Source organism: Muntiacus reevesi, chromosome 4 (assembly GCF_963930625.1).
Source record: "Muntiacus reevesi chromosome 4, mMunRee1.1, whole genome shotgun sequence".
Taxonomy (NCBI): Eukaryota; Metazoa; Chordata; class Mammalia; order Artiodactyla; family Cervidae; genus Muntiacus; species Muntiacus reevesi.
The window spans coordinates 140,900,569-140,914,840 of NC_089252.1; the positions used below are offsets into that span (position 1 = coordinate 140,900,569).

The following is a 14,272-nucleotide window of genomic DNA, read 5'->3' on the forward strand; positions in this document are numbered from 1 at the left end:
AGGGAAATTCTGCGGGAGGGGAAGCCCTATCCAGGGCCGAGGGGACACGCAAAGGATTCTCCTCCAAGACATCCGCTGATTTACTCATCTGCTTTCAACACAGACCTGGATGTCTAACAGGCATCTCACATTTTAACATGTCCAAAGCAAAAAGCATAATTTCTCCTCTAAGTCTAGTTTTTATCCTATCTTTCCCATTTCAATAAATGGCACCCAACTGCATAAGCCCAAAGTCAGCATCGCCCTTGATTTCTTTTTTCTGTATCCCCACAACCATGTCATCAGCAGTTCTCACTGACTCTGCAACCAAAACCTGTCCATTCCTCTCCATCCCATCCCCACCCACCACCTTAATCTGGATCTCTGTCATGTCCTATTTGAGATTACTGCCACCACTTCCTAAATAGCCTCCCTGAGGTCACTTCTGCTTCCCAACAACCCATTCTTTTAAAAATTAAATACAATTCCATCACTCTCCTGCTTAAAACCCTTCAATAGCTTCCATCTGCATTTTATTCTATTTAAATTTTTGGCTGGTTTTTAAAAATTTTTTGGCCATGCTCCATGGCATGTGAGATCTCAGTTCCCCAACCAGGGATCAAACTAGTATCCCTGCAGTGGCATCTCAGAGTCTTAACCACTGAACCACCAGGGAAATCCCCCAGTTGCATTTTAGAATTAAAATATTTATGAATTTCCTATTGCAGCTATAAAAATTAGCATAATTTTGTGGCTTGGCCCAACACAAATGTACTCTCCTGCAGTTGTGGAAATCAGAAGTGTAAAATCAAGGTGTCAGTAGGGCTGGGTTCCTCCTAGAGGCTTCAGAGGAGACCCTGTTCCCCTGCCTTTTTTAGCTTCTAGAACTTTGTACACTCCTCAACTTGTGACTCCTTCCTCACCTGCTCTGATTCTCCTGCCCTCCTCGAACAAGGACCTTTGTGATGACACTGGGCCCACCCAGGTCACTCAGGATAGTCGCCCCATCCCATATACATATACATGGAATCTAGAAAAATGGTATAGACGATCTTTATTGCAAAGCAGAAACACGATCTTTATTGCAAAGCAGAAACAGAGACACAGATGTAGAGAACAAATCTATGGGGGGAAAGGGGAAGCGGGAGGAATTGGGAGATTGGGCCTGACACCTATACACCACTGACACTGTATATAAAATAGACAACTAATGAAGATACACTGTACAAGACAGGGAACTCTACTTAATGGTCACCTGAGGGGAAGGAAGTCTGAATGGTGAATGTATGTGTATGGCTGATTGATTTCGCTGTACAGCTGAAACTAATGCAATGTTGTAAAGCAACTATATTCTGATAAAAATTATTTTAAAAAACACAGCATAAAAGAACAGAGCAGCTCCTGACCACGGCTTACCATCCTGCTGTCACCCATGCAGCCCAGACCTGATCACCTCTCACGCTTGTCTTTCACTCACATTCTCCTCCTACTCAGGCCTCCTGTCGCTCTGTCCATGTGCCAGGCTGGCTCTCCCCCTAGAATCTTTACCCCTGCTGTTCCCTCCATCCGGGGCAGTCCTTCCCCAGAAGTTCACACGGTTGATTCATTCTTAAGAGCTCAGGTGTCATTTCCTCACTTATCACCACCCGAGACCACCTCCTTGACTTACATTCTCACTGTCAGTAAGTCAACTCAGGGGGAAGATTCTCTGGTTTGCTCACTGTTCCACCCAGAACAGTGACTGACACTTGCAGCAACTAAATATTTGTTGAAGGACTGAACTTTATGACTTCAAAATGTTGGTGATTTCACCATAACGTGACTTCATAACCCATTCTGGTTTTATAATCCACAGATCTACACAAATGCTTTTTAAACTCGCCCACATCTTCATCCTAGATCAGTGCACAGGATAAGGCTAAACAAGATGAAATGTGATTAAAAAAACAAACAAACAAACTGCAAAGCCTGCAAAATATTGGTGGGGGAGGTGGGAGGTAGAGTGAGGGGACAGGGCTGAAAGAAATATGAGTAACATAACACGGGTTTCCCTTGTAGTTCAGTTGGTAAAGAACCTGCCTACAATGCAGGAGACCCAGGTTTGCTTGCTGGTTTGGGAAAATCCCCTGGAAGAGGACATGGCAACCCACTCCAGTATTCTTGCCTGGAGAATCCCATGGACAGAGGAGCCTGGCAGGCTATAGTCCATGGGGTTGCAAGAGTCGGACACGACATAGCAAGTAAACCACCAACATAACACGGAAAGTAGATTCAGAAGGAAGAATTACAGATGACTCTTAACTCAACATGACCTACCAGTAGGACACAGCTACCAAAAACATAACCTTCTGTGCAATGGAGGTTTTCAAGCAAAAAGAAAACTACTTCTTGGACACACTTCATTAACAAAAATAAGAAATTGCCTTGCAGGCAAGTGGTTAAGATTCCATGCTTTCATTTTCAAGAGTTTAGGTTCAATATCTGGTTGGGGAGCCAAAATCCCACGAGCCATGCAAGGCGCAGCACCCTCCTCCCTCGCCACTCACAAAAAGCTAGCATTTACCAAGGGTATAAAATGAACCAGGCACTATAATGAAAGCTCTACATGAAATGCCTCATTTAATCCCCAAAATATTGCTATAGAGGAGTGTGTTAGTCGCTCAGTCATGTCCAATTCTTTGCGACCCCATGGACTGTAGCCCACCAGGCTCCTCTGTAAATGAAATTCTCCAGACAAGAATACTGGAGTGGGTTGCCATTCCCTTCTCCAGGGGATCTTCCTGACCCACGGATTGAACCTGGGTCTCCTGCATTTCAGGCAGATTCTTTACTGTCTGAGCCTCCAGGGAAGCACTATTAATATTTCTCATTCCACAGATGAGAGCAATATAGTTCAAAGGAGTCAGGTAATTTGCTCAAATTTATAGAATTAGTATGTGTTAGAGTCAGGCTTCAGGAGTCCAAAGGTCTTTAAAAGTAATGGTCTACTGTACCAGCTTTTACTGACTACGCTGGGCACAGTGAAGGGTTGATAAGAAAGCATTACGTGCTCTTTAGGAGTTGTGGGATTCAGCGATCTGAGCAGACAGCCCCGTGCAGCCTGGTGAAGCTTATGACCCATAAACCAGAAGACGAAGTCCTTAATTTATAACTGCAGAATATCTGCGTGCTGATTAGCTCCCAAAACACCACCACCTGCCAGTAATTCAGGCTTCACATTTCAAAAATCATCTGACACTTCCTTCTCCTTCATCTCCATCTCTCATGAATCATAAAGTCCAGCCACCAATTCTTCTAATATTTCTGTTTATAATTACTGAGTTTCAAAGAAAAACATCCACTGTTAGAAAGACAGTCTAACACTATAAAAAGATAGATAATAGAAGAAGTAAGTCTCCCTCCCATTATAGACCCCAAGTGCTCTTTTCTGGAGACAACTGTTACTGTTAAAAAACACACAAACAGGAAAGGGAGTGATAGGATCAGACGTGGGTCAGTCTGGGTACAGTGGAGGGAGGATTAGGGCAAGTGAGGCAAATACCAGGAGGTCAGCATGGAGGATAGCGCAATGGTTCTGGCAACCCATGATAAATTTGTGAAATAGGACCACAGCAATCAGAAGAAAAGATCCTGATGCTGGGAAAGATTGAGGGCAGGAACAGAAGGGGGTGACAGAGGATGAGATGGTTGGGTGGCCTCATCGACTCAATGGACATGAGTTTGAGCAAACTCCAGGAGGCAATGCAGGACAGAGAAGCCTGGCATGCTGCAGTTCATGGGGTCGGAAAGAGTTGGAGAGGACTTAGCAACTGACCAACAACAAACTTGAAGATTCTGTGGAATATAAGAGGGGTGGGGGAATGAGTCATTTAGAGACAGCAGTGCTTGGATTTGGGGATGAAAGAGAGTGAAGAGCCTGGAAGGACTTCTGCATGCCTGACTTGACGATGGTATTGCCTCACTGAGATCAGAGTATGAAGCGAAATCGGAGCATGAAGTTCACAAACACAGCCATGGACGTGTCTGTGGCAGTTGGGGCAGAGAGCAGACGGACAGCAGTGAGGGTCTAGAGCTCAAGAGAGTGGTCAGGCTGCAGCACAAGCGGGCTGCTGAAGCCGTGCGCAGGCTGAGTTCGCAGAGGGAGCGGCCCGGCAGGGTGAGCATCACCGTCTTGATGGAACGGGCAGAGGAAGCGCCATCTCGGATGTCGTCACCATCGCACGGACAACAGAAGACGCTCCAGACACCTGTTTTTATCTGGAGATGTATTTTGACATGTATTCAGTCCTGTTTTGAGCCTCCGTCATTCCATATGCATGTCCTTCTGTAACACTTGCCATCCTTTCAAAGGTGGAGATTTGGCAGGTTTCATACATGAGGGATGAAGCTTTTTTTAAAATTTTTTGCATTTTAATTATATTCTCTTAAATTAGGGTATGTAGCTGCTAGCAGTTGGACTGGGTCTGAGCAATATAACAACTGAGGTGGGGGACGGGAAGGTTTGAAATGTGCACGCACTGCTCGCTTCGCTGCCTTGCGTTTCTGCCACAGCCAAGAGAACTACTACCCCAGTCCTGGGCTCAAAATAGGCACATGAATGGGGCAGAATCGCCCCAGCTGATCCACAGACCTGAGAGGGAGAAACAAGTGCTTATTGCCTACGAGGTGGCACTGGGATATTCAGGTTGTTATGCAGCAGATGGTGAGGGGCAGGGAGGCCTGGCGTGCTGCATTTCAGGGGGTCGCAAAGAGTAGGACACGACTGGGTGACTAAACAACAACATGTAACAGTTATTCCTTTCCTTTGTATTGAAGTATCATTTATACACAATGAAATGTTCAGATCTTAAATACCCTTTCAATCAGTATTCACCTGTGTAACCCACGCCCCTGGCAAGACACAGGACCCTGCCATTATTACCCCAGTAAGTAAAAAAGCTGGCCCTTTTGAGTCAATCGCCACCTCATACCCAAAAGCAAACACTGATTTCCTCTAACATCATATCTTAGTTTTAAGACTTCTATCATTGCAACCTACCTTGGGGGTAAGTTAATATAAAAAGAGCAGGGATTAGCAAAATCCAGCCCATTATCCATTTCTGCATGATTCATGAGCTAAGAATGTTTTTTACTTTTTCAAACAGCTAACAGAGAAATCTAAAGAGGAGTACTAGTTTGTGATGTGTGAAAATTTCATGAACTTCAAATTTCAGTGCCTGTGATAGTTTTTTATTGGCATGCAGCCAGCTCCCTTTGTTGGTATATCATCTATGGCTGCTTCTGCACTACAGCTGTGGAGATGAGGAGCTGAGATTCGAGAACATATGCCCCAGAAGCCTGAAGTATTTACTACCTGGCCCATCCCCCCGTCTCCATCGCACACGTGGATGCAAGTGCTGGTGGTGGGAGTGGGTGGGTGGGGGGGGGCGCTGGTCAATGCTGAGAACCAGGTGCTCTGAGAGCTGTTCTAGTTACCCTCAATCAAGTTATATATAAAAACCATACAGGTTCACAGAGAAGGCAATGGCACCCCACACCAGTACTCTTGCCTGGAAAATCCCATGGACGGAGGAGCCTGGTAGGCTGCAGTCCATGGGGTCGCTAAGAGTCAGACATGACTGAGCGACTTCACTTTCACTTTTCACTTTCATGCACTGGAGAAGGAAATGGCAACCCATTCCAGTGTTCTTGCCTGGAGAATCCCAGGGACGGGGGAGCCTGGTGGGCTGCCGTCTATGGGGTCGCACAGAGTTGGACACGACTGAAGCGACTCAGCAGCAGAAGAAGCATACATGTTCATGAAAATCTAAATACTGTCAAAACACACAATGTGGAAAGTGAGAGCCTCTCATAAGCCCAGTTCTACGGCAGAATACTCTACACTAAGATTTCAAAGTAAACTAACGCTAGGTTACAACTAATGCATAGTCATTATTATCCTGCATCATTTTCGTATGATGGTCACCATCACGAAGATGCATTACTACTGACACAGGAAGAGTGAAGCTGTAAACAGGAATAGGCCAAAGTCAGATGGAATAGGTAGGGTGAGTGCCAACATCTCACCTGTGAAATACAAGGGGAGACAGGGAAGAGTCATCCCCAGAATCACACTGCATTAAACACCCAAATCCCGCCAGGCCAGACTCACAAGTCCGTGGGCACATCAGACCTCCAAGGACAAAAGGAGGGGTCCCTAAGGGGGACCAGCCACCACACACTGTGTGGCTGGGCTTTGCCAGATTAGAGGTGTGCATGGCTGCCTTAGAAACAGCCTGAATCTTATCCTAGAATGCAAAGTGTGTTCCCTCTCGGCTAATAAAGTGCAGTGCTATTCCTCTGCTGGGAAAACTGGTAAGCATTTACATTATGCCTTTAGGAATAACACCATCTGGAGACACCTTTCAAGTATATGGCTTTGTTCAGTAACTCCAACTCTAGAAGACCATCTCTTCAAGTTTTTTGCAACTACCTCAGCCTTCCTTAATGGAAATACTTCTCTTTCCATTCAACGATTTCTCCTCTAATTAAGAACCATTTTGAGATTCTAGAAGGGATGTGGGATTGGGGGCAACGACAGATCTGAATATCTGCAGGGCTTTTCTTATGCTGAGTGGCAAATATAAGTCGGGATCAGAGTTCAATTTTGGAGACAAAAGGGGGGAAAGCTGATGCCGTTTCTCACGCCATCCCTTTGAGTGTATGCTGCATAAGTATTAAAGATTATTAAAAGTGATAAAGTATTACTTTAAAGGGTTTCAATTTAGTAGCCAACCGTGGATGTCCACATGCCTCTGTTTTTAGGGTGGGGGGTGGTTGTTGAGTATTTCGGGAAACCTATGAATTCTTTGCCCAGAAAAACACACATGTGCACACCTCCCCTACATACACACACACAAATATTCCTGGGGCCTTCAGGCTCCCAGTGCAAGGCTAGGGATCCCAAGTTTATCAAAACTTAACTACAGGTTGAGGGGGGGTACGGGGAGAGTGTACCCTGAGGGGCTGTAGTAGAGACAGTCTAAAATGACAGCATCATCACCTGTGAAGTTTGCTTCAGAGGCAGGGAGATAAAATGAATAAAACAGGCTCTGAATTTATAGCTCAGCTGGCCTTTGGGGGGGGGGGGGGAATGCAAGGATTTGACTTGAAAGTGACTAAATTGGTATTTTAATGCTCTGTGTGTCTGTGTGTGTAAGTGCACGTGAATGTGGGAGTTGTGTGTGTTCACGTGAGTCCACCCTTGAGGGACGAATCGTCCACTCCCACGATACTGTTCCTCAGTTTAGCAGCTGAGATAAATTCACCCAGGTGAGAGCCAGCCGGTGGGGCCCCAGGCAGCCTGCCTCAGGGGGGAGCCCTGTTAACCTCTTCCCTCCTCCAAGTGTCTATCCTCACAGTCACCATCAAGTTGAGGACACCAATCCCCATGGGAGCCTTTCCGGCAGCTGTGAACTGTTCCAATTCCTTCTAATCGCAGAGGACTGATCTGATGCTTACTGCTAAATCGCCTTAAACTACATCCCGCTGTGCGGCCCAAAGGGGATTACCAGCTGTCATGGAGCTTTTATCTTCCCACCTACCCAGCAGCAGACAGGAGAGCTCAAAATGTGACAGAAGTAAGAACTAGGAGTAAAGAAATTCCCAGAGGGGCGAGTCTGTGTCTCTCGGAGGCGCTGAATGCATCCTACACAAAAGTAAAACATGAATCTTGGGTTTCTTGAATTCTCCTCTGTCTTTTCTTGGCTAAAAGACTGATAAGTCAGTGTCTGCCAACTGCGAGCTCTGGCCAGCAAAGAAAATCAGATGGGGGAAAGGCAGGCGCCTGAGCACGGGCTTGCTGGCAGGCAAACACACACAGGCCAGACGTGGGGAGAAAGGAAAGAAAAGGCCACCGCCCTTCCTGAACTTTCAGGGACAGCCCTACAATTGTTTCGGAGGGTGGTCCAGACAACACAGGAACTCCTGAGAGTTCAGCTGAGGGAAGAGCACATGTGCACGCCACAGGATCATCAGACCGGCTCTGTTTCCATGTCCATGATTCCACATAGGTCCTTTCTTCCTATGGCATCAAAGGCCGGGCTGCCTTCAGCACTCTGGGCTGTCTTGCCAGGTCTGGCATCTATTCCAGGAACCCTTGGGACTAAGAGACTGATCAACAGTCTCTTAGGAAAAAAAAAAAGGTGTTTTATTGTGCAAAAGTCCAAATAACTTTTTAAAAATGTGCATTGTTTAAAATCTTCCAGTGGATTCCTACTTCCCTGAGGATAAATTCTCAGTTCTCTGTGTCGGCCTTTATGTAGGGAAGACCATATACTTAAATGGTCCAAATAATGACACCTTGGAGAATGAAAGACACTGCTATTCATAACAATGCTGGAACAACAGTCATAAACCAGGACTGTCTTCAGAGACACTAGACTCTGGGCATCCTCTGGCTCAGCCCAGGGACCCCCCTTCCCTCCCACCACCCACAGGCTTTCTCCCACTTCCTCGCCCTGGACATCCACTCTCCTCTCCCTGTTCCTGGGATCTGCAGGTTTCTCCCTCACCCCACTCTTGCTCAGCCCTCTTAGGTCTCAGTCTGGAAGGAACATGGGCAGGGAGGTCTCCTCTGACCCCTGAGACAAGGTTGGTTCCCTCTCACAGGCTTCCAGGGCACCCAGAACACCACTCATCACTTCTGCTCTTTATTTACTGGCTGTGGTTGCCTTCTGCAACAGCCTCGCTGTTTGGCCTCCGGGTTGGGGCAGCTCAGATTCTTACACCAGGCCTGATGCAAGGAGGTGTTGGGTTCTTCCAGTTTTACCCATGGCACCTGTTTCAGATGCTTTCCTTAACCACCGTCCCCATACCACATGAGCTAATGGCTGTTCCAAGGGCTCTCAGGACCTCAGGCTGCCTCTGACACATGCTACTGACATGGACCCGCTCAGCTCTCTGAGCCCTTCAGGGCAGAGACTGTGATCCAGTCATGCAGGCACAGTGCGGTCCTTGGGGAAGAGGCTGGAAAATGATGAGAGGGCCACGATCCCTAGTCAGAAACCTTGGGCCCAGATGCACTTTGGGATTCAGAATTTTTCATTTGAAAATGATAGCATGATATAATCGTGCTAGTGGAGCTGGGGCAGCACCCAGTAATCTGCCACCACTGATATTTCTGCAGCAAAATGTGTGAATAGTCACACTGAGTGGCTAAATAAAGCCTCAAAATACTCTCACCCTGACTCCTTTTGGGTCAGGCTTTGCAAGCCACTGAGTTCAGAGCAGGTCAGAATTCTCTGCCCCAGTTATGAAGGAATTTTGGTTGTCAAGAGCTTTTGGGTAAGAAGACATTCAAAGAAATAATAGCTGAGAACTTTCCTGAATTGCTGAAAGTCATTACCTACCTGGTCACAGCAGGTTCTTGAATTTTTTTCTATAAGCATTGAATAAAAATTTTTTTAAAACCACAAAAAAAGTTTTTGGGGATTTTAATCATGGGAAAGGGGCTGTGGACTCACGACAGCTGACATTTCATTAATACTCATCTTCTAGGCGCTGTTCCAAGTTTCTACACAATTATATATAACACAACATATTCTACATATATCTTTGAACATGTTATAAATAATAATAGGCTGCATCTATAAAATGTCATTTTGTGCTCAAAACAATCCTATAAAGAGTTACTGCTTTATTTTTCAGATAAGGAAACTGAGGCACAGAGAAGACATGGAACACACAGGGTAAGCAGCAGACTACAACACCAACACACGCTCCCCAGCTAGTGCTCAGCCATCGTTGAGTAAATGAATCAATAAAATTCGAGTGTGCACACAGCAAGGTGCGGGTGAAGTAGCTGAAGAGCAAATCTGCCGAGGTGGCCGGGTCAGTTGCCTGGGGCTGTCTTCCTCAAACCTCTTATAGGCATTGCTTCTATCCCAAATTAAACGTTTACACAAAGATTCTATCCCATCTTAAATGTTTACAAGTGGCCCAGCCTCCTGGACACAGATGCCTGCCTGGTGCAGGGGTTGGCTTCTGACTCAAATTAGGACCATTAACAACAGTTCTCTGCAACTTGGGAGCTGGCATTGCAAAGACATTCTCTTCTGGACAATGAGACGCACACATGTTTCAAAGGAAAACAGTAAACAACCAGAGACAGCCTAGACATCCAAACCCAGCCTGACATGTTCTACCCTGTAGCCGATGGTTTCTTTTTAAATAAAACACTGGCTGGCACACAGGAACTGGTAGGCCAGTGGGGACTGCCTCTTGCTGCCGATACGTAACTGATCACTGTCGAGTCATTTGGCAATGATATTCTTCCACCAAGGCTACCAAGCACCTACTACAGGCCAGGGACTCTGCTAAGCAGATAATGTGGTGCGTGCTCTCCCAGGTCATACAATTATAGTGAAAAGTCAACAACAGGGTGAGTGTCACAATCCAGGGAATATATGGGCAGCAGAGAGAATTATCAGCAGTGGGTTTAAATCAATTTGTAATTGGACCAGAAGTGGAACAAAAATTAATTATAGTATTTATGAGCTGTTCAAGTTTAATTCCAACAAATTTAGATTATAAAACCAAACGCTTGTGAAGAATTACTGATGCAAGCAGTCGAGTTTCATGCACTGAGTCATTCTAATGCTCCCCTGTCAAGCACAGACCATCTAGACTGACTGTTACCATTAACAGAAGATTAACATGATTTGCATATATATTGTGAATGTCTAATTAAATAGTTCAATAGTGGAAAAACTAATACAATTTGAGAGTATGGTTTCCAGAAAACACTAAGTTCAGCCAATATCTTTTGTCCACTCCAATGTAAAACTGCATTCTGCAGAAAGCACTTTGCAAAAGTATTCAGACACCTGCATTTCAAGAGATAAAAGAACACCACTAAAGTGCCTGCAGCTAGAGTAAATATGATTGTGTAGCTATAGCAATAGAAACACATTTGATGGAGTATATGACAGACCCTGTTAGCTGTGAATGTACTTACTCTTTTCTTTCTTGTGAACATGACCCCAATTTTGGTCACTACTCTAACATGCCCTACTAAATATACTATTTTCCGGCCTCCCTTGAAGTCACAGATGGCCATAGGTCATGGTTCTGGTGAATAAAGTCCAAGTCTGTTTCTGGCTCCTAATAAAAGGAAATAGTTGGCAAAAGGATCCCTTCTCCTACTCTTCTCCTAATCTGGATGTAGACGTGATGCTGGAGCTGCAGCCACCATATTGTCACCATGAGGATGAAAGTAGCTCAGATGAGGAATTCAACCAGACTACCTGTAGGCTTTACATTATGTGATTAAAAAAAAAAACACACTCTTACTTGTTTTAACCACTGTTCTTTGATATTTCTGTTCTTTGCAACTGAACATTGCTAACAGAATAGCTTAAGACAGGAAGTTGTACTGAGAAGTTTGAACCCTGGGTAACTATAGCTACCAAGACAGAGAATTCTCTATAATCAGTGACTCAGTGCAGACAGTAGAAAGTAGCCAGTCTGGTACAGAGCAGCATAAAATACTGTTCATCATGGAACATCAAGTCAGGATGGTGGCAGAGGCTGTTGGCTGTTTACTCAACATGTGTCCCTGTCTTCTTTCTCACCAACATGTTCTTTTCCAGCCCCAGAGCAAGTCCCATTTGAGTCACCTGGGCAAAACCTAATAAAAGACAGGAAAGTTGGTTCGGGGCTGTGCTCTGCGACTGTGTAGACAGTTAAGCTTCCAGCTTCCACTTTACATATGAGAGATTTCAATACGAGGTGCAGAAATGTGGTTTACTTCAGGGCAAGTCCATTTTACTGTTAGAACCTTCAGGCCATTTTCTCTGTTTTTTGGTAGAAGTAGGTTTCTAGGAGCCTGGTATATTTGATATAAGATTATTAGTACTCCTGGACTCAATGGTAGCTGTATAAATACACAGAGAAGAGGCAGATGCATTTCACTTGAACCTAATGACCTCACCTTTCCCTCTTTTAAATCGAGAAGCAGTCTATGCTTTTTTACTCACTCTTGTGTTAATGCTTCATTTGTAAATAATAAAACATTATCTATTTGTTTATTCTAAAAAAAAGAAGGCATGGGGGGAGTCCCAGAGAACAAGGCGTACTCAGAAATTCTAAGGCTAGAGAGCACCACGAGCTGAGGTTTCATACATGGGCAGGCAGGTGTGGGAGAGTTCTGTGTCTCACACATTAAAGACTGACTTTCATTCCAGTGGCAACGAGGAGCCACTGAAGGATTTTAAATAAGAAACTGACATCCTCAGATGTTTTATTTAGAAAGATCACATGGGCTGCACGATAGGGAAATGAATTGCAGGCGTCACAAGAGGCCACTTACAAATTAGTAAGAAATGATGCAGGCCATGGCAACCGACAGATCTGTGAGGCATTAAGGGACTGGGTCTGACATCAGGTTAGGTTCATTTGGTACAGGACAGGAAAGCATCACAGCGGCTCCCAGATTTGACAGGGGACAGTTGATACCATTCACAGCCATAGACAATGCAGGGACGGCAGGTGAATGGGGGTGACCCAGGAGTGACAGGTAGAAGGCACCTGCACTTTTGTGCATATGGTGGGACATCTCCTGGAGATTAACCACTAGACAGTAAACACATGGGTCAGGCACTCAGATCTGAACAGTAACTAAACGTGAATGCAAACAAACAGCAATCAAACTTTAGATGAACCGAATCAGCTAAAGAAAATGACTAAAATAGGAAGATGTATCAGTGAAATCACAGAAAAAAAAAAAAACACTAACAACAGGGATGGATGAAAGCCACAACATCTACAAATAAGAGAAGAAAGAAATGGCCAGCAGGGTAGGAAGGGAACCACAGGGGAGGCAGGGCAGGGAGCAGGGAAGCAAGGTGGGAAGCCCAGGGAGGAGCTGAAGGCCTGAGTGGCCTGCAGGGTCCACCACTACAGAAAATGCAGCTCACACCAACAGCTCAAGGCTGCTCCTCCCCAGCACACACGGGCTTTGACCCACACCCAGTCTATGTGAGATCCTGCTGCCCCATCACAGCTACCCGGTCAAGAGATGATCATTGCCCCAGGCAGTGCAGAAACCAGCCCCGGAGGCCTAGAATGCCATCTCCCCACCGCAGGGACTGTGAAGTTGGCTGAGTGGGGAGGAAAGCAGGAACACAGCGCCCCGGTCCGAGTTCTTATAAATGATTGTTGTGCTAAGGTGAGTTCCAGCTGGTGTCTCCTACTTGGAATAATCCCAGTCTATATCCAACGAGAGACGCAGAAATACAAACGGCTGTATCACCTGACGGAGTGAAATACACACTTGATGGAGTCGGAAGAGGCCGCCTTGGGAAGTTCCAGAAGAGGGGAGATGAACTGGGGCTGGGTTTAGGGAATGCTTCCAGAAGGGAGGTGGCATCTGGGCTGGCACTTGAAGCATGAGGAGGCTTTTCAGGGGGAAAGAAGGGAAAGAGTGCGCTCTAGCTGAAGGAGGAGCACCAGCAAATGCAGAGAAGCAGGAAATAAATAGAGCGTTAGGGCAAATGCAGGGGATGGCCGTGCCCCTGCCAGTCTCCTGGTCTGCTTAACTCTGGCGCTGGCACATCCTTCAGGACCCTGCGAAGCCTTCCTGCCCTCCCTCAGCAGCCTGGCCGGCCCATCTCAGCCCTTCCCACGCTGTCTTGGAAGCTGGCTTGTTTGCAGTCTGCGTCCCTCTCCAGACGGGAGGCACTCATCCTTTTATCTCCGTCCGTCCTGGCCTGGCGCGGAGCCTGGCACAGTGGGGGTTGAGGACAGACCTGAGAATCTCCAGTAACCTCTACTCAACCAGCGCACTTGGAGGAGGGGGCGGCATGGAAGTCTGAGAAGGGAGACAGAGATCTGGTAGCAGGGAGGCTGCTCCTCGAGGCTGGCTTGGATGAATGTGGGTGTAGGAACATTAAAACAACTTTTCTTTTTTTTTTTTAGTATAGTAAAATGTATAGAATATAAAATTAACCCTTTGAGTGTCCTGTTCAGTGGCATGAAATGCATTTATATTGTTGTGCAAACATCACCACTATCAATTCCCAGAACTTTTCATCTTCCCAAACTGGACCTCTGTACCTATTAAACACAAGTCCCGTTCCCACCTCCTCTCACCCACCTGTAACCACCACACCACTTCCTGTCTCCATCAATTTTATTCCTCTAAGGACCTCGGTAAATAGTATTTGACCTTTTAGAAACAACTTACATTTAATAGTGCTTTAAACTGTAAACATTTACCAAGTGTTACCACTTCCTCCTCCTGAGGTGGGCAGGG

At 45.9% G+C, this 14,272-nt stretch overlaps 1 protein-coding gene across 2 annotated transcripts in view; it reads right to left on the reverse strand.

Moving 5' to 3' along the window:
* TMCC3 (transmembrane and coiled-coil domain family 3) overlaps window positions 1–14,272 on the reverse strand; it is a 272,483-nt gene that overhangs the window by 146,190 nt on the left and 112,021 nt on the right. The window lies entirely within an intron of this gene.